The sequence below is a fragment of the Heterodontus francisci genome, chromosome 18, assembly GCF_036365525.1.
Source record: "Heterodontus francisci isolate sHetFra1 chromosome 18, sHetFra1.hap1, whole genome shotgun sequence".
Taxonomy (NCBI): domain Eukaryota; kingdom Metazoa; phylum Chordata; class Chondrichthyes; order Heterodontiformes; family Heterodontidae; genus Heterodontus; species Heterodontus francisci.
This window is the reverse complement of record NC_090388.1, coordinates 95,206,978-95,227,321: the sequence shown is the minus strand read 5'-3', so window position 1 is coordinate 95,227,321 and position 20,344 is coordinate 95,206,978.

Sequence of the window (20,344 nt, the reverse complement as noted above, 5' to 3'; positions counted from 1 at the left end):
TCACTCTCTGAATCTCTCTGACACTCACAGAGGCTCTCTATCACTCTCTATCACTCACTGACACTCTCAGACACTCTCTATCACTCTCTGACACACTCTGACACTCTCTGACACTCTCAGACACTCTCTATCACACTCTGACACGTTCTGACATTCTCCATCACTCTCTGACACTCTCTGACACACTCTGACACTCTCAGACACTCTCAATCACACTCCGTATCACTCTCTGACACTCTCTGACACTCTCTGACACTCTCTATCACTCTCTGACACTTTCTGACACTCTCTATTACTCAATGAGACTCTGTGACACTCTCTATCCCTCTCTATCACTCTATGACACTCTCTGACGCTATCTATCACTCTCTATCACTCTCTGACACTCTCTGATACACTCTGACACTCTCTATCACTCTCCATCACTCTCTGACACTCTCTGAAACTCTCTATCACTCTCTATCACTCTCTGACACTCCCTGACACCCTCTGACACACTCTGACACTCTCTGACACTCTCATAGGCTCTCTATCACTCTCCATCACTCTGCGTCACTCTCTATCACTCTCTGACACTCTCTGACACACTCTATCACTCTCTGATACTCCCTGACACTCTCAGAGGGTCTCTATCACTCTCTGTCACTCGCTGACACTCTCAGACACACTCTATCAGTCTCTGACACTCTCAGACACTCTCTTTCACTCTCTTTCACTCTCTGTCACTCTCAGACACTCTCAGACACTCTCAGACACTCTCTATCACTCTCTGACACTCTCTATCACTCTCTGACACTCTCTATCACTCTCTGACACTCTCTGACACACTCAATCACTCTCTATCACTCTCTGAAACACTCTGACACTCTCTATCACTCTATGACACTCTCTGACACTCTCTATCACTCTCTGACACACTCTGACACTCTCTGACACTCTCTATCAATCTCTGACACTCTCTATCACTCTCTTACACACTCTATCACTCTCTGACACTCTCTGACACTCTCTATCACACTCTGACACTCTCTGACACTCTCTATCACTCAATGACACACTCTGAAACTGTCTATCACTCCCTATCACTCTCTATCACTCTCTGACACTCACTGACACTCTCAGACACTCGCTGTCGCTCTCAGACACTCTCTGTCACTCTCTGACACTCTCTGACACTCTGTGATCCTCTCTATCACTATCTGACACTCTCTGTCACTCACTGACACTCTCTTTCGCTCTCTGACACTCTCTGACCCTCTCAGAGACTCTCTATCACTCTCTATCACTCTCTGACACTCTCTGACACTCTCAGAATCTCTCTCTCACTCTCTGAAACTCTCTGACACTCTCAGAGACTCTCTATCACTCTCTATCACTCTCTGACAATCTCTATCACTCTCTGACATTCTCAGACTCTCTCTGTCACTCTCTGACACTCCCTATCACTCTATGACACTCTCTGACACTCTCTATCACTCTCTGTCACTCTCTGACACACTCTGACACTCTCTGACACTCTCAGACCCTCTTTGTCACTCTCTATCACTCTCTGACATTCTCTATCACTCTCTGACACTCTCTATCACTCTCAGACACTCTCTGTCACTCTCTACCACTCTCTGACTCTCTCTCACTCTCTGACACTCACTGACACTCTCAGACACTCTCAGACACTCTCTATCACTCTCTGACACTGTCTATCTCTCTCTGACATTCTCTATCGCTCTCTGACACTCTCTGACACACTCAATCAATCTCTATCACTCTCTGACACTCTCTATTAATCAATGACACACTCTGACACTCTCTATCACTCTCTATCACTCTCTGACACTATCTGAGACTCTCCATCACTCTATGACACTCTCTGACACTCTCTATCACTCTCGATCACTCTCTATCACTCTCTGACACTCTCTATCACTCTCTTACACTCTCTGACACTCACTGACACTCTCAGACACTCTCTGCCACTCACTGTCACTCTCTGACTCTCTCTATCACTCTCTGAATCTCTCTGACACTCTCAGAGGCTCTCTATCACTCTCTATCACTCACTGACACTCTCAGACACTCTCTATCACTCTCTGACACACTCTGACACTCTCTGACACTCTCAGACACTCTCTATCACACTCTGACACGTTCTGACATTCTCCATCACTCTCTGACACTCTCTGACACTCTCTATCACTCTCTATCACTCTCTGACACACTCTGACACTCTCTGACACTCTCTATCAATCTCTGACACTCTCTATCACTCTCTATCACTCTCTTACACTCTCTATCACTCTCTGACACTCTCTGACACTCTCTATCACACTCTGACACTCTCTGACACTCTCTATCACTCAATGACACACTCTGAAACTGTCTATCACTCTCTATCACTCTCTGACACTCACTGACACTCTGTGATCCTCTCTATCACTCTCTGACACTCTCTGTCACTCACTGACACTCTCTTTCGCTCTCTGACACTCTCTGACACTCTCAGAGACTCTCTATCACTCTCTATCACTCTCTGACACTCTCTGACACTCTCAGAATCTCTCTCTCACTCTCTGAAACTCTCTGACACTCTCAGAGACTCTCTATCACTCTCTATCACTCTCTGACATTCTCTATCACTCTCTGACATTCTCAGACTCTCTCTGTCACTCTCTGACACTCCCTATCACTCTATGACACTCTCTGACACTCTCTATCACTCTCTGTCACTCTCTGACACACTCTGACACTCTCTGACACTCTCAGACCCTCTCTGTCACTCTCTATCACTCTCTGACATTCTCTATCACTCTCTGACACTCTCTATCACTCTCAGACACTCTCTGTCACTCTCTACCACTCTCTGACTCTCTCTCACTCTCTGACACTCACTGACACTCTCAGACACTCTATTTCACTCTCTGTCACTCTCTGTCACTCTCAGACACTCTCAGACACTCTCTATCACTCTCTGACACTGTCTATCTCTCTCTGACACTCTCTATCGCTCTCTGACACTCTCTGACACACTCAATCAATCTCTATCACCCTCTGACACACTCTGACACTCTCTATCACTCTCTGACACTCTCTATCACTCTCTATCAATCTCTGACACTCTCTGACACTCTCTATTAATCAATGACACACTCTGACACTCTCTATCACTCTCTATCACTCTCTGACACTCTCTGAGACTCTCCATCACTCTATGACACTCTCTGACACTCTCTATCACTCTCGATCACTCTCTATCACTCTCTGACACTCTCTATCACTCTCTTACACTCTCTGACACTCACTGACACTCACAGACACTCTCTGCCACTCACTATCACTCTCTGACTCTCTCTGAATTTCTCTGACACTCTCAGAGGCTCTCTATCACTCTCTATCACTCACTGACACTCTCTGACACTCTCTATCACACTCTGACACTCTCTGACACTCTCTATCACTCAATGACACACTCTGAAACTGTCTATCACTCCCTATCACTCTCTATCACTCTCTGAAACTCACTGACACTCTCAGACACTCAATGACACTCTCTATCACGCTCCATCACTCTCTGACACTCTCTGACACACTCTGACACTCTCAGACACTCTCAATCACACTCCGTATCACTCTCTGACACTCTCTAACACTCTCTGACACTCTCTATCACTCTCTGACACTCTCTGACTCTCTCTATCACTCTCTATCACTCTCTGACACTCTCTGACACTCACTATCACTCAATGACACTCTCTATCACTCTCCATCACTCTCTGACACTCTCTGACACACTCTGACACTCTCAGACACTCTCAATCACACTCCGTATCACTCTCTGACACTCTCTGACACTCTCTGACACTCTCTATCACTCTCTGATACTCTCTATCACTCTCTGACACTCTCTGTCACTCACTGACACTCTCTTTCGCTATCTGACACTCTCTGACACTCTCAGAGACTCTCTATCACTCTCTATCACTCTCTGTCACTCTCTGACACTCTCAGAATCTCTCTCTCACTCTCTGAAACTCTCTGACACTCTCAGAGACTCTCTATCACTCTCTATCGCTCTCTGACATTCTCTATCACTCTCTGACATTCTCAGACTCTCTCTGTCACTCTCTGACACTCCCTATCACTCTATGACACTCTCTATCACTCTCTGTCACTCTCTGACACACTCTGACACTCTCTGACACTCTTTATCACTCTCTGACATTCTCTATCACTCTCTGACACTCTCTATCACTCTCAGACACTCTCTGTCACTCTCTACCACTCTCTGACACTCTCTATCACTCTCTGACACTCTCTGACACTCTCAGAGGTTCTCTATCACTCTCAATCACGCACTGAAATTCTCACACACTCTCTATCACTCTCTGACACTCTCTGACACTCACTGACACTCTCAGACACTCTTTTTCACTCTCTGTCACTCTCAGACACTCTCAGACACTCTCTATCACTCTCTGACACTGTTTATCTCTCTCTGACACTCTCTATCGCTCTCTGACACTCTCTGACACACTCAATCAATCTCTATCACTCTCTGACACACTCTGACACTCTCTATCACTCTCTGACACTCTCTGACACTCTCTATCACTCTCTATCAATCTCTGACACTCTCTGACACTCTCTATTAATCAATGACACTCTGTGACACTCTCTATGAGTCTCTGAAACTCTCTGACACACTCTGACACTCTCTATCACTCTCTGACTCTCTCTGAGACTCTCCATCACTCTATGACACTCTCTGACACTCTCTATCACTCTCTATCACTCTCTATCACTCTCTGACACTCTCAGACACTCTCTGCCACTCACTATCACTCTCTGACTCTCTCTATCACTCTCTGAATCTCTCTGACACTCTCAGAGGCTCTCTATCACTCTCTATCACTCACTGACACTCTCAGACACTCTCTATCACTCTCTGACACACTTTGACACTCTCTGACACTCTCAGACACTCTCTATCACACTCTGACACGTTCTGACATTCTCCATCACTCTCTGACACTCTCTGACACTCTCTGACACTCTTAGACACTCTCAATCACACTCCGTATCACTCTCTGACACTCTCTGACACTCTCTGACACTCTCTATCACTCTCTGACACTCTCTGAAACTCTCTATCACTCAATGACACTCTCTATCACTCTCCATCACTCTCTGACACTCTCTGACACACTCTGACAGTCTCAGACACTCTCAATCACACTCCGTATCACTCTCTGACACTCTCTAACACTCTCTGACACTCTCTATCACTCTCTGACACTCTCTGACACTCTCTATCACTCTCTATCACTCTCTGACACTCTCTGACACTCTCTATCACTCAATGACACTCTCTATCACTCTCCATCACTCTCTGACACACTCTGACACTCTCAGACACTCTCAATCACACTCTGTATCACTCTCTGACACTCTCTGACACTCTCTGACACTCTCTATCACTCTCTGACACTTTCTGACACTCTCTATTACTCAATGACACTCTGTGACACTCTCTATCCCTCTCTATCACTCTATGACACTCTCTGTCGCTATCTATCACTCTCTATCACTCTCTGACACTCTCTGATACACTCTGACACTCTCTATCACTCTCCATCACTCTCTGACACTCTCTGAAACTCTCTATCACTCTCTATCACTCTCTGACACTCTCTGACACCCTCTGACACCCTCTGACACACTCTGACACTCTCTGACACTCTCATAGGCTCTCTATCACTCTCCATCACTCTGTGTCACTCTCTATCACTCTCTGACACTCTCTGACACTCTCTATCACTCTCTGACACTCTCTGACACTCTCAGAGGGTCTCTATCACTCTCTATCACTCACTGACACTCTCAGACACACTATATCAGTCTCTGACACTCACTGAGACTCTCAGACACTCTCTTTCACTCTCTGTCACTCACAGACACTCTCAGACTCTCTCTATCACTCTCTGACACTCTCTATCACTCTCTGACACTCTCTATCACTCTCTGACACTCTCTGACACTCTCTATTAATCAATGACACTCTGTGACACTCTCTATGACTCTCTGAAACTCTCTGAAACTCTCTGACACACTCTGACACTCTCTATCACTCTCTATCACTCTCTGACACTCTCTATCACTCCCTTACACTCTCTGACACTCACTGAAACTCTCAGACACTCTCTGCCACTCACTATCACTCTCTGACTCTCTCTATCACTCTCTGACACTCTCAGAGGCTCTCTATCACTCTCTATCACTCACTGACACTCTCAGACACTCTCTATCACTCTCTGACACACTCTGACACTCTCTGACACTCTCAGACACTCTCTATCACACTCTGACACGTACTATCACTCAATGACACTCTCTATCACTCTCTGACACTCTCTGACACTCTCTGACACTCTCTATCACTCTCTGACACTTTCTGACACTCTCTATTACTCAATGACAATCTGTGACACTCTCTATCCCTCTCTATCACTCTATGACACTCTCTGACGCTATCTATCACTCTCTATCACTCTCTGACACTCTCTGATACACTCTGACACTCTCTATCACTCTCTGACACTCTCTATCACTCTCTGACACTCTCTGACACTCTCTATTAATCAATGACACTCTGTGACACTCTCTATGACTCTCTGAAACTCTCTGACACACTCTGACACTCTCTATCACTCTCTATCACTCTCTGACACTCTCTGAGACTCTCCATCACTCTATGACACTCTCTGACACTCTATATCACTCTCTATCACTCTCTATCAATCTCTGACACTCTCTATCACTCTCTGACACTCACTGACACTCTCAGACACTCTCTGCCACTCACTATCACTCTCTGACTCTCTCTATCACTCTCTGAATCTCTCTGACACTCTCAGAGGCTCTCTATCACTCTCTATCACTCACTGACACTCTCAGACACTCTCTATCACTCTCTGACACTCACTGACACTCTCAGACACTCTCTTTCACTCTCTGTCACTCTCAGACAATCTCAGACACTCTCTATCACTCTCTGAAACTGTCTATCGCTCTCTGACACTCTCTGACACACTCAATCACACTCTATCACTCTCTGACACACACTGACTCTCTCCATCACTCTCTGACACTCTCTGACACTCTCTATTAATCAATGACACTCTGTGACACTCTCTATGACTCTCTGAAACTCTCTGACACACTCTGACACTCTCTATCACTCTCTATCACTCTCTGACACTCTCTGAGACTCTCCATCACTCTATGACACTCTCTGACACTCTCTATCACTCTCTATTACTCTCTATCACTCTCTGACACTCTCTGACACACTCTGACACTCTCTATCACTCTCTGACACTCTCTGACACTCTCTATCACTCTCTATCAATCTCTGACACTCTCTGACACTCTCTATTAATCAATGACACTCTGTGACACTCTCTATGACTCTCTGAAACTCTCTGACACACTCTGACACTCTCTATCACTCTCTATCACTCTCTGACACTCTCTGAGACTCTCCATCACTCTATGACACTCTCTGACACTCTCTATCACTCTCTATCACTCTCTATCACTCTCTATCACTCTCTGACACTCTCAGACACTCTCTGCCACTCACTATCACTCTCTGACTCTCTCTATCACTCTCTGAATCTCTCTGACACTCTCAGAGGCTCTCTATCACTCTCTATCACTCACTGACACTCTCAGACACTCTCTATCACTCTCTGACACACTTTGACACTCTCTGACACTCTCAGACACTCTCTATCACACTCTGACACGTTCTGACATTCTCCATCACTCTCTGACACTCTCTGACACTCTTAGACACTCTCAATCACACTCCGTATCACTCTCTGACACTCTCTGACACTCTCTGAGACTCTCTATCACTCAATGACACACTCTATCACTCTCCATCACTCTCCATCACTCTCTGACACTCTCTGACACACTCTGACACTCTCAGACACTCTCAATCACACTCCGTATCACTCTCTGACACTCTCTAACACTCTCTGACACTCTCTATCACTCTCTGACACTCTCTGACACTCTCTATCACTCTCTATCTCTCTCTGACACTCTTTGACACTCTCTATCACTCAATGACACTCTCTATCACTCTCCATCACTCTCTGACACACTCTGACACTCTCAGACACTCTGAATCACACTCCGTATCACTCTCTGACACTCTCTGACACTCTCTGACACTCTCTATCACTCTCTGACACTTTCTGACACTCTCTATTACTCAATGACACTCTGTGACACTCTCTATCCCTCTCTATCACTCTATGACACTCTCTGTCGCTATCTATCACTCTCTATCACTCTCTGACACTCTCTGATACACTCTGACACTCTCTATCACTCTCCATCACTCTCTGACACTCTCTGAAACTCTCTATCACTCTCTATCACTCTCTGACACTCTCTGACACCCTCTGACACCCTCTGACACACTCTGACACTCTCTGACACTCTCATAGGCTCTCTATCACTCTCCATCACTCTGTGTCACTCTCTATCACTCTCTGACACTCTCTGACACTCTCTATCACTCTCTGACACTCTCTGACACTCTCAGAGGGTCTCTATCACTCTCTATCACTCACTGACACTCTCAGACACACTCTATCAGTCTCTGACACTCACTGACACTCTCAGACACTCTCTTTCACTCTATGTCACTCACAGACACTCTCAGACACTCTCAGACACTCTCTATCTCTCTCTGACACTCTCTATCACTCTCTGACACTCTCTATCACTCTCTGACACTCTCTGACACTCTCTATTAATCAATGACACTCTGTGACACTCTCTATGACTCTCTGAAACTCTCTGACACACTCTGACACTCTCTATCACTCTCTATCACTCTCTGACACTCTCTGAGACTCTCCATCACTCTATGACACTCTATGACACTCTCTGACACTCTCTATCACTCTCTATCACTCTCTATCACTCTCTGACACTCTCCATCACTCTCTTACACTCTCTGACACTCACTGACACTCTCAGACACTCTCTGCCACTCTCTATCACTCTCTGACTCTCTCTATCACTCTCTGACACTCTCAGAGCCTCTCTATCACTCTCTATCACTCACTGACACTCTCAGACACTCTCTATCACTCTCTGACACACTCTGACACTCTCTGACACTCTCAGACACTCTCTATCACACTCTGACACGTACTATCACTCAATGACACTCTCTATCACTCTCCATCACTCTCTGACACTCTCTGACACACTCTGACACTCTCAGACACTCTCAATCACACTCCGTATCACTCTCTGACACTCTCTGACACTCTCTGACACTCTCTATCACTCTCTGACACTTTCTGACACTCTCTATTACTCAATGACACTCTGTGACACTCTCTATCCCTCTCTATCACTCTATGACACTCTCTGACGCTATCTATCACTCTCTATCACTCTCTGACACTCTCATAGGCTCTCTATCACTCTCCATCACTCTGTGTCACTCTCTATCACTCTCTGACACTCTCTGACACTCTCTATCACTCTCTGACACACTCTGACACTCTCAGACACTCTCTATCACTCTCTATCACTCACTGACACTCTCAGACACACTCTATCAGTCTCTGACACTCACTGACACTCTCAGACACTCTCTTTCACTCTCTGTCACTCTCAGACACTCTCAGACACTCTCTATCACTCTCTGACACTCTCTATCGCTCTCTGACACTCTCTGACACACTCAATCACTCTCTATCACTCTCTGAAACACTCTGACACTCTCTATCACTCTATGACACTCTCTGACACTCTCTATCACTCTCTATCACTCTCTGACACACTCTGACACTCTCTGACACTCTCTATCACTCTCTATCACTCTCTGACACTCTCTGACACTCTCCATCACTCTATGACACTCTCTGACACTCTCTATCACTCTCTATTACTCTCTATCACTCTCTGACACTCTCTGACACACTCTGACACTCTCTATCACTCTCTGACACTCTCTGACACTCTCTATCACTCTCTATCAATCTCTGACACTCTCTGACACTCTCTATTAATCAATGACACTCTGTGACACTCTCTATGACTCTCTGAAACTCTCTGACACACTCTGACACTCTCTATCACTCTCTATCACTCTCTGACACTCTCTGAGACTCTCCATCACTCTATGACACTCTCTGACACTCTCTATCACTCTCTATCACTCTCTATCACTCTCTATCACTCTCTGACACTCTCAGACACTCTCTGCCACTCACTATCACTCTCTGACTCTCTCTATCACTCTCTGAATCTCTCTGACACTCTCAGAGGCTCTCTATCACTCTCTATCACTCACTGACACTCTCAGACACTCTCTATCACTCTCTGACACACTTTGACACTCTCTGACACTCTCAGACACTCTCTATCACACTCTGACACGTTCTGACATTCTCCATCACTCTCTGACACTCTCTGACACTCTTAGACACTCTCAATCACACTCCGTATCACTCTCTGACACTCTCTGACACTCTCTGAGACTCTCTATCACTCAATGACACACTCTATCACTCTCCATCACTCTCCATCACTCTCTGACACTCTCTGACACACTCTGACACTCTCAGACACTCTCAATCACACTCCGTATCACTCTCTGACACTCTCTAACACTCTCTGACACTCTCTATCACTCTCTGACACTCTCTGACACTCTCTATCACTCTCTATCACTCTCTGACACTCTCTGACACTCTCTATCACTCAATGACACTCTCTATCACTCTCCATCACTCTCTGACACACTCTGACACTCTCAGACACTCTGAATCACACTCCGTATCACTCTCTGACACTCTCTGACACTCTCTGACACTCTCTATCACTCTCTGACACTTTCTGACACTCTCTATTACTCAATGACACTCTGTGACACTCTCTATCCCTCTCTATCACTCTATGACACTCTCTGTCGCTATCTATCACTCTCTATCACTCTCTGACACTCTCTGATACACTCTGACACTCTCTATCACTCTCCATCACTCTCTGACACTCTCTGAAACTCTCTATCACTCTCTATCACTCTCTGACACTCTCTGACACCCTCTGACACCCTCTGACACACTCTGACACTCTCTGACACTCTCATAGGCTCTCTATCACTCTCCATCACTCTGTGTCACTCTCTATCACTCTCTGACACTCTCTGACACTCTCTATCACTCTCTGACACTCTCTGACACTCTCAGAGGGTCTCTATCACTCTCTATCACTCACTGACACTCTCAGACACACTCTATCAGTCTCTGACACTCACTGACACTCTCAGACACTCTCTTTCACTCTATGTCACTCACAGACACTCTCAGACACTCTCAGACACTCTCTATCTCTCTCTGACACTCTCTATCACTCTCTGACACTCTCTATCACTCTCTGACACTCTCTATTAATCAATGACACTCTGTGACACTCTCTATGACTCTCTGAAACTCTCTGACACACTCTGACACTCTCTATCACTCTCTATCACTCTCTGACACTCTCTGAGACTCTCCATCACTCTATGACACTCTATGACACTCTCTGACACTCTCTATCACTCTCTATCACTCTCTATCACTCTCTGACACTCTCCATCACTCTCTTACACTCTCTGACACTCACTGACACTCTCAGACACTCTCTGCCACTCTCTATCACTCTCTGACTCTCTCTATCACTCTCTGACACTCTCAGAGCCTCTCTATCACTCTCTATCACTCACTGACACTCTCAGACACTCTCTATCACTCTCTGACACACTCTGACACTCTCTGACACTCTCAGACACTCTCTATCACACTCTGACACGTACTATCACTCAATGACACTCTCTATCACTCTCCATCACTCTCTGACACTCTCTGACACACTCTGACACTCTCAGACACTCTCAATCACACTCCGTATCACTCTCTGACACTCTCTGACACTCTCTGACACTCTCTATCACTCTCTGACACTTTCTGACACTCTCTATTACTCAATGACACTCTGTGACACTCTCTATCCCTCTCTATCACTCTATGACACTCTCTGACGCTATCTATCACTCTCTATCACTCTCTGACACTCTCATAGGCTCTCTATCACTCTCCATCACTCTGTGTCACTCTCTATCACTCTCTGACACTCTCTGACACTCTCTATCACTCTCTGACACACTCTGACACTCTCAGACACTCTCTATCACTCTCTATCACTCACTGACACTCTCAGACACACTCTATCAGTCTCTGACACTCACTGACACTCTCAGACACTCTCTTTCACTCTCTGTCACTCTCAGACACTCTCAGACACTCTCTATCACTCTCTGACACTCTCTATCGCTCTCTGACACTCTCTGACACACTCAATCACTCTCTATCACTCTCTGAAACACTCTGACACTCTCTATCACTCTATGACACTCTCTGACACTCTCTATCACTCTCTATCACTCTCTGACACACTCTGACACTCTCTGACACTCTCTATCAATCTCTGACACTCTCTATCACTCTCTATCACTCTCTTACACTCTCTATCACTTTCTGACACTCTCTGACACTCTCTATCACACTCTGACACTCTCTGACACTCTCTATCACTCAATGACACACTCTGAAACTGTCTATCACTCCCTATCACTCTCTATCACTCTCTGACACTCACTGACACTCTCAGACACTCGCTGTCGCTCTCAGACACTCTCTGTCACTCTCTGACACTCTCTGATACTCTCTATCACTCTCTGACACTCTCTGTCACTCACTGACACTCTCTTTCGCTCTCTGACACTCTCTGACACTCTCAGAGACTCTCAATCACTCTCTCTCACTCTCTGAAACTCTCTGACACTCTCAGAGACTCTCTATCACTCTCTATCAATCTCTGAAATTCTCTATCACTCTCTGACATTCTCAGACTCTCTCTGTCACTCTCTGACACTCCCTATCACTCTATGACACTCTCTGACACTCTCTATCACTCTCTGTCACTCTCTGACACACTCCGACACTCTCTGACACTCTCAGACCCTCTCTGTCACTCTCTATCACTCTCTGACACTCTCTATCACTCTCAGACACTCTCTGTCACTCTCTACCACTCTCTGACACTCTCTATCAATCTCTGACACTCTCTGACACTCTCAGAGGCTCTCTATCACTCTCAATCACTCACTGAAACTCTCAGACACTCTCTATCACTCTCTGACACTCTCTGACACTCACTGACACTCTCTATCACTCAATGACACTCTCTATCACTCTCCATCACTCTCTGACACTTTCTGACACACTCTGACACTCTCAGACACTCTCAATCACACTCCGTATCACTCTCTGACACTCTCTGACACTCTCTGACACTCTCTATCACTCTCTGACACTTTCTGACACTCTCTATTACTCAATGACACTCTGTGACACTCTCTATCCCTCTCTATCACTCTATGACACTCTCTGTCGCTATCTATCACTCTCTATCACTCTCTGACACTCTCTGATACACTCTGACACTCTCTATCACTCTCCATCACTCTCTGACACTCTCTGAAACTCTCTATCACTCTCTATCACTCTCTATCACTCTCTGACACTCTCTGACACCCTCTGACACCCTCTGACACACTCTGACACTCTCTGACACTCTCATAGGCTCTCTATCACTCTCCATCACTCTGTGTCACTCTCTATCACTCTCTGACACTCTCTGACACTCTCTATCACTCTCTGTCACTCTCTGACACACTCCGACACTCTCTGACACTCTCAGACCCTCTCTGTCACTCTCTATCACTCTCTGACACTCTCTATCACTCTCAGACACTCTCTGTCACTCTCTACCACTCTCTGACACTCTCTATCACTCTCTGACACTCTCTGACACTCTCAGAGGCTCTCTATCACTCTCAATCACTCACTGAAACTCTCAGACACTCTCTATCACTCTCTGACACTCTCTGACACTCACTGACACTCTCTATCACTCAATGACACTCTCTATCACTCTCCATCACTCTCTGACACTTTCTGACACACTCTGACACTCTCAGACACTCTCAATCACACTCCGTATCACTCTCTGACACTCTCTGACACTCTCTGACACTCTCTATCACTCTCTGACACTTTCTGACACTCTCTATTACTCAATGACACTCTGTGACACTCTCTATCCCTCTCTATCACTCTCTGACACTCTCATAGGCTCTCTATCACTCTCCATCACTCTGTGTCACTCTCTATCACTCTCTGACACTCTCTGACACTCTCTATCACTCTCTGACACACTCTGACACTCTCAGAGGGTCTCTATCACTCTCTATCACTCACTGACACTCTCAGACACACTCTATCAGTCTCTGACACTCACTGACACTCTCAGACACTCTCTTTCACTCTCTGTCACTCTCAGACACTCTCAGACACTCTCTATCACTCTCTGACACTCTCTATCGCTCTCTGACACTCTCTGACACACTCAATCACTCTCTATCACTCTCTGAAACACTCTGACACTCTCTATCACTCTATGACACTCTCTGACACTCTCTATCACTCTCTATCACTCTCTGACACACTCTGACACTCTCTGACACTCTCTATCAATCTCTGACACTCTCTATCACTCTCTATCACTCTCTTACACTCTCTATCACTTTCTGACACTCTCTGACACTCTCTATCACACTCTGACACTCTCTGACACTCTCTATCACTCAATGACACACTCTGAAACTGTCTATCACTCCCTATCACTCTCTATCACTCTCTGACACTCACTGACACTCTCAGACACTCGCTGTCGCTCTCAGACACTCTCTGTCACTCTCTGACACTCTCTGATACTCTCTATCACTCTCTGACACTCTCTGTCACTCACTGACACTCTCTTTCGCTCTCTGACACTCTCTGACACTCTCAGAGACTCTCGATCACTCTCTCTCACTCTCTGAAACTCTCTGACACTCTCAGAGACTCTCTATCACTCTCTATCAATCTCTGAAATTCTCTATCACTCTCTGACATTCTCAGACTCTCTCTGTCACTCTCTGACACTCCCTATCACTCTATGACACTCTCTGACACTCTCTATCACTCTCTGTCACTCTCTGACACACTCCGACACTCTCTGACACTCTCAGACCCTCTCTGTCACTCTCTATCACTCTCTGACACTCTCTATCACTCTCAGACACTCTCTGTCACTCTCTACCACTCTCGGACACTCTCTATCAATCTCTGACACTCTCTGACACTCTCAGAGGCTCTCTATCACTCTCAATCACTCACTGAAACTCTCAGACACTCTCTATCACTCTCTGACACTCTCTGACACTCACTGACACTCTCTATCACTCAATGACACTCTCTATCACTCTCCATCACTCTCTGACACTTTCTGACACACTCTGACACTCTCAGACACTCTCAATCACACTCCGTATCACTCTCTGACACTCTCTGACACTCTCTGACACTCTCTATCACTCTCTGACACTTTCTGACACTCTCTATTACTCAATGACACTCTGTGACACTCTCTATCCCTCTCTATCACTCTATGACACTCTCTGTCGCTATCTATCACTCTCTATCACTCTCTGACACTCTCTGATACACTCTGACACTCTCTATCACTCTCCATCACTCTCTGACACTCTCTGAAACTCTCTATCACTCTCTATCACTCTCTATCACTCTCTGACACTCTCTGACACCCTCTGACACCCTCTGACACACTCTGACACTCTCTGACACTCTCATAGGCTCTCTATCACTCTCCATCACTCTGTGTCACTCTCTATCACTCTCTGACACTCTCTGACACTCTCTATCACTCTCTGTCACTCTCTGACACACTCCGACACTCTCTGACACTCTCAGACCCTCTCTGTCACTCTCTATCACTCTCTGACACTCTCTATCACTCTCAGACACTCTCTGTCACTCTCTACCACTCTCTGACACTCTCTATCACTCTCTGACACTCTCTGACACTCTCAGAGGCTCTCTATCACTCTCAATCACTCACTGAAACTCTCAGACACTCTCTATCACTCTCTGACACTCTCTGACACTCACTGACACTCTCTATCACTCAATGACACTCTCTATCACTCTCCATCACTCTCTGACACTTTCTGACACACTCTGACACTCTCAGACACTCTCAATCACACTCCGTATCACTCTCTGACACTCTCTGACACTCTCTGACACTCTCTATCACTCTCTGACACTTTCTGACACTCTCTATTACTCAATGACACTCTGTGACACTCTCTATCCCTCTCTATCACTCTATGACACTCTCTGTCGCTATCTATCACTCTCTATCACTCTCTGACACTCTCTGATACACTCTGACACTCTCTATCACTCTCCATCACTCTCTGACACTCTCTGAAACTCTCTATCACTCTCTATCACTCTCTATCACTCTCTGACACTCTCTGACACCCTCTGACACCCTCTGACACTCTCTGACACTCTCATAGGCTCTCTATCACTCTCCATCACTCTGTGTCACTCTCTATCACTCTCTGACACTCTCTGACACTCTCTATCACTCTCTGACACTCTCTGACACTCTCAGAGGGTCTCTATCACTCTCTATCACTCACTGACACTCTCAGACACACTCTATCAGTCTCTGACACTCACTGACACTCTCAGACACTCTCTTTCACTCTCTGTCACTCTCAGACACTCTCAGACACTCTCTATCACTCTCTGACACTCTCTATCACTCTCTGACACTCTCTATCACTCTCTGACACTCTCTATTAATCAATGACACTCTGTGACACTCTCTATGACTCTCTGAAACTCTCTGACACACTCTGACACTCTCTATCACTCTCTATCACTCTCTGACACTCTCTGAGACTCTCCATCACTCTATGACACTCTCTGACACTCTCTATCACTCTCTGACACTCTCTATCACTCTCTTACACTCTCTGACACTCACTGACACTCTCAGACACTCTCTGCCACTCACTATCACTCTCTGACTCTCTCTATCACTCTCTGACACTCTCAGAGGCTCTCTATCACTCTCTATCACTCACTGACACTCTCAGACACTCTCTATCACTCTCTGACACACTCTGACACTCTCTGACACTCTCAAACACTCTCTATCACACTCTGACATGTACTATCACTCAATGACACTCTCTATCACTCTCCATCACTCTCTGACACTCTCTGACACACTCTGACACTCTCAGACACTCTCAATCACACTCCGTATCACTCTCTATCACTCTCAGACACTCTCTGTCACTCTCTACCACTCTCTGACACTCTCTATCACTCTCTGACACTCTCTGACACTCTCAGAGGCTCTCTATCACTCTCAATCACTCACTGAAACTCTCAGACACTCTCTATCACTCTCTGACACTCTCTGACACTCACTGACACTCTCAGACACTCTCTTTCACTCTCTGTCACTCTCAGACACTCTCAGACACGCTCTATCACTCTCTGACACTGTCTATCTCTCTCTGACACTCTCTATCGCTCTCTGACACTCTCTGACGCACTCAATCAATCTCTATCACTCTCTGACACACTCTGACACTCTCTATCACTCTCTGACACACTCTGACACTCTCTATCGCTCTCTATCAATCTCTGACACTCTCTGACACTCTCCATTAATCAATGACACTCTGTGACACTCTCTATGACTCTCTGAAACTCTCTGACACACTCTGACACTCTCTATCACTCTCTGACACTCTCTGAGACTCTCCATCACTCTATCACACTCTCTGACACTCTCTATCACTCTCTATCACTCTCTATCACTCTCTGACACTCTCTATCACTCTCTTACACTCTCTGACACTCACTGACACTCTCAGGCACTCTCTGCCACTCACTATCACTCTCTGACTCACTCTATCACTCTCTGAATCTCTCTGACACTCTCAGAGGCTCTCTATCACTCTCTATCACTCACTGACACTCTCAGACACTCTCTATCACTCTCTGACACACTTTGACACTCTCTGACACTCTCAGACACTCTCTATCACACTCTGACACGTTCTGACATTCTCCATCACTCTCTGACACTCTCTGACACTCTTAGACACTCTCAATCACACTCCGTATCACTCTCTGACACTCTCTGACACTCTCTGACACTCTCTATCATCTCTGACACTCTCTGACACTCTCTATCACTCAATGACACTCTCTATCACTCTCCATCACTCTCTGACACTCTCTGACACTCTCTGACACTCTCTATCACACTCTGACACGTTCTGACATTCTCCATCACTCTCTGACACTCTCTGACAGTCTTAGACACTCTCAATCACACTCCGTATCACTCTCTGACACTCTCTGACACTCTCTGACACTCTCTATCATCTCTGACACTCTCTGACACTCTCTATCACTCAATGACACTCTCTATCACTCTCCATCACTCTCTGACACTCTCTGACACACTCTGACACTCTCAGACACTCTCAATCACACTCCGTATCACTCTCTGACACTCTCTAACACTCTCTGACACACTCTATCACTCTCTGACACTCTCTGACACTCTCTATCACTCTCTATCACTCTCTGACACTCTCTGACACTCTCTATCACTCAATGACACTCTCTATCACTCTCCATCGCTCTCTGACACTCTCTGACACACTCTGACACTCTCAGACACTCTCAATCACACTCCGTATCACTCTCTGACACTCTCTGACACTCTCTGACACTCTCTATCACTCTCTGACACTTTCTGACACTCTCTATTACTCAATGACACTCTGTGACACTCTCTATCCCTCTCTATCACTCTATGACACTCTCTGACGCTATCTATCACTCTCTATCACTCTCTGACACTCTCTGATACACTCTGACACTCTCTATCACTCTCCATCACTCTCTGACACTCTCTGAAACTCTCTATCACTCTCTATCACTCTCTGACACTCTCTGACACCCTCTGACACACTCTGACACTCTCTGACACTCTCATAGGCTCTCTATCACTCTCCATCACTCTGTGTCACTCTCTATCACTCTCTGACACTCTCTATCACTCTCTGACACTCTCTGACACTCTCAGAGGGTCTCTATCACTCTCTATCACTCACTGAAACTCTCAGACACACTCTATCAGTCTCTGACACTCACTGACACTCTCAGACACTCTCTTTCACTCTCTGTCACTCTCAGACACTCTCAGCCACTCTCTGACACTCTCTATCACTCAATGACACACTCTGAAACTGTCTATCACTCCCTATCACTCTCTATCACTCTCTGACACTCACTGACACTCTCAGACACTCGCTGTCGCTCTCAGACACTCTCTGTCACTCTCTGACACTCTCTGACACTCTCTGACACTCTATATCACTCTCTGACACTCTCTGTCACTCACTGACACTCTCTTTCGCTCTCTGACACTCTCTGACACTCTCAGAGACACTCTATCACTCTCTATCACTCTCTGACACTCTCTGACACTCTCAGAATCTCTCTCTCACTCTCTGAAACTCTCTGACACTCTCAGAGACTCTCTATCACTCTCTATCACTCTCTCACATTCTCTATCACTCTCTGACATTCTCAGATCTCTCTGTCACTCTCTGACACTGCCTATCACTCTCTGTCACTCTCTGACACTCTCTATCACTCTCTGACACTCTCTGACACTCTCTATCACTCTCTGACACTCTCTGACACTCTCTATCACTCAATGACCCTCTGTGACACTCTCTATCACTCTCCATCACTCTCTGACACTCTCTGACACACTCGGACACTCTCTGACACTCTCTATCACTCTCTGACACTCTCTGTAACTCTCTATCACTCTCTGACACTCTCTATCACTCTCTGACACACTCTGACACTCTCTGTCACTCTCTTTCACTCGCTGACACTCTCTGACACTCTCTATCACACTCTATCAATCTCTGACACTCTCTGACACTCTCTATTAATCAATGACACTCTGTGACACTCTCTATGACTCTCTGAAACTCTCTGACACACTCTGACACTCTCTATCACTCTCTATCACTCTCTGACACTCTCTGAGTCTCTCCATCACTCTATGACACTCTCTGACACTCTCTATCACTCTCTATCACACTCTATTACTCTCTGACACTCTCTATCACTCTCTTACACTCTCTGACACTCTCTATCACTCTCTGACACTCACTGACACTCTCAGACACTCTCTGCCACTCACTATCACTCTCTGACTCTCTCTATAATTCTCTGAATCT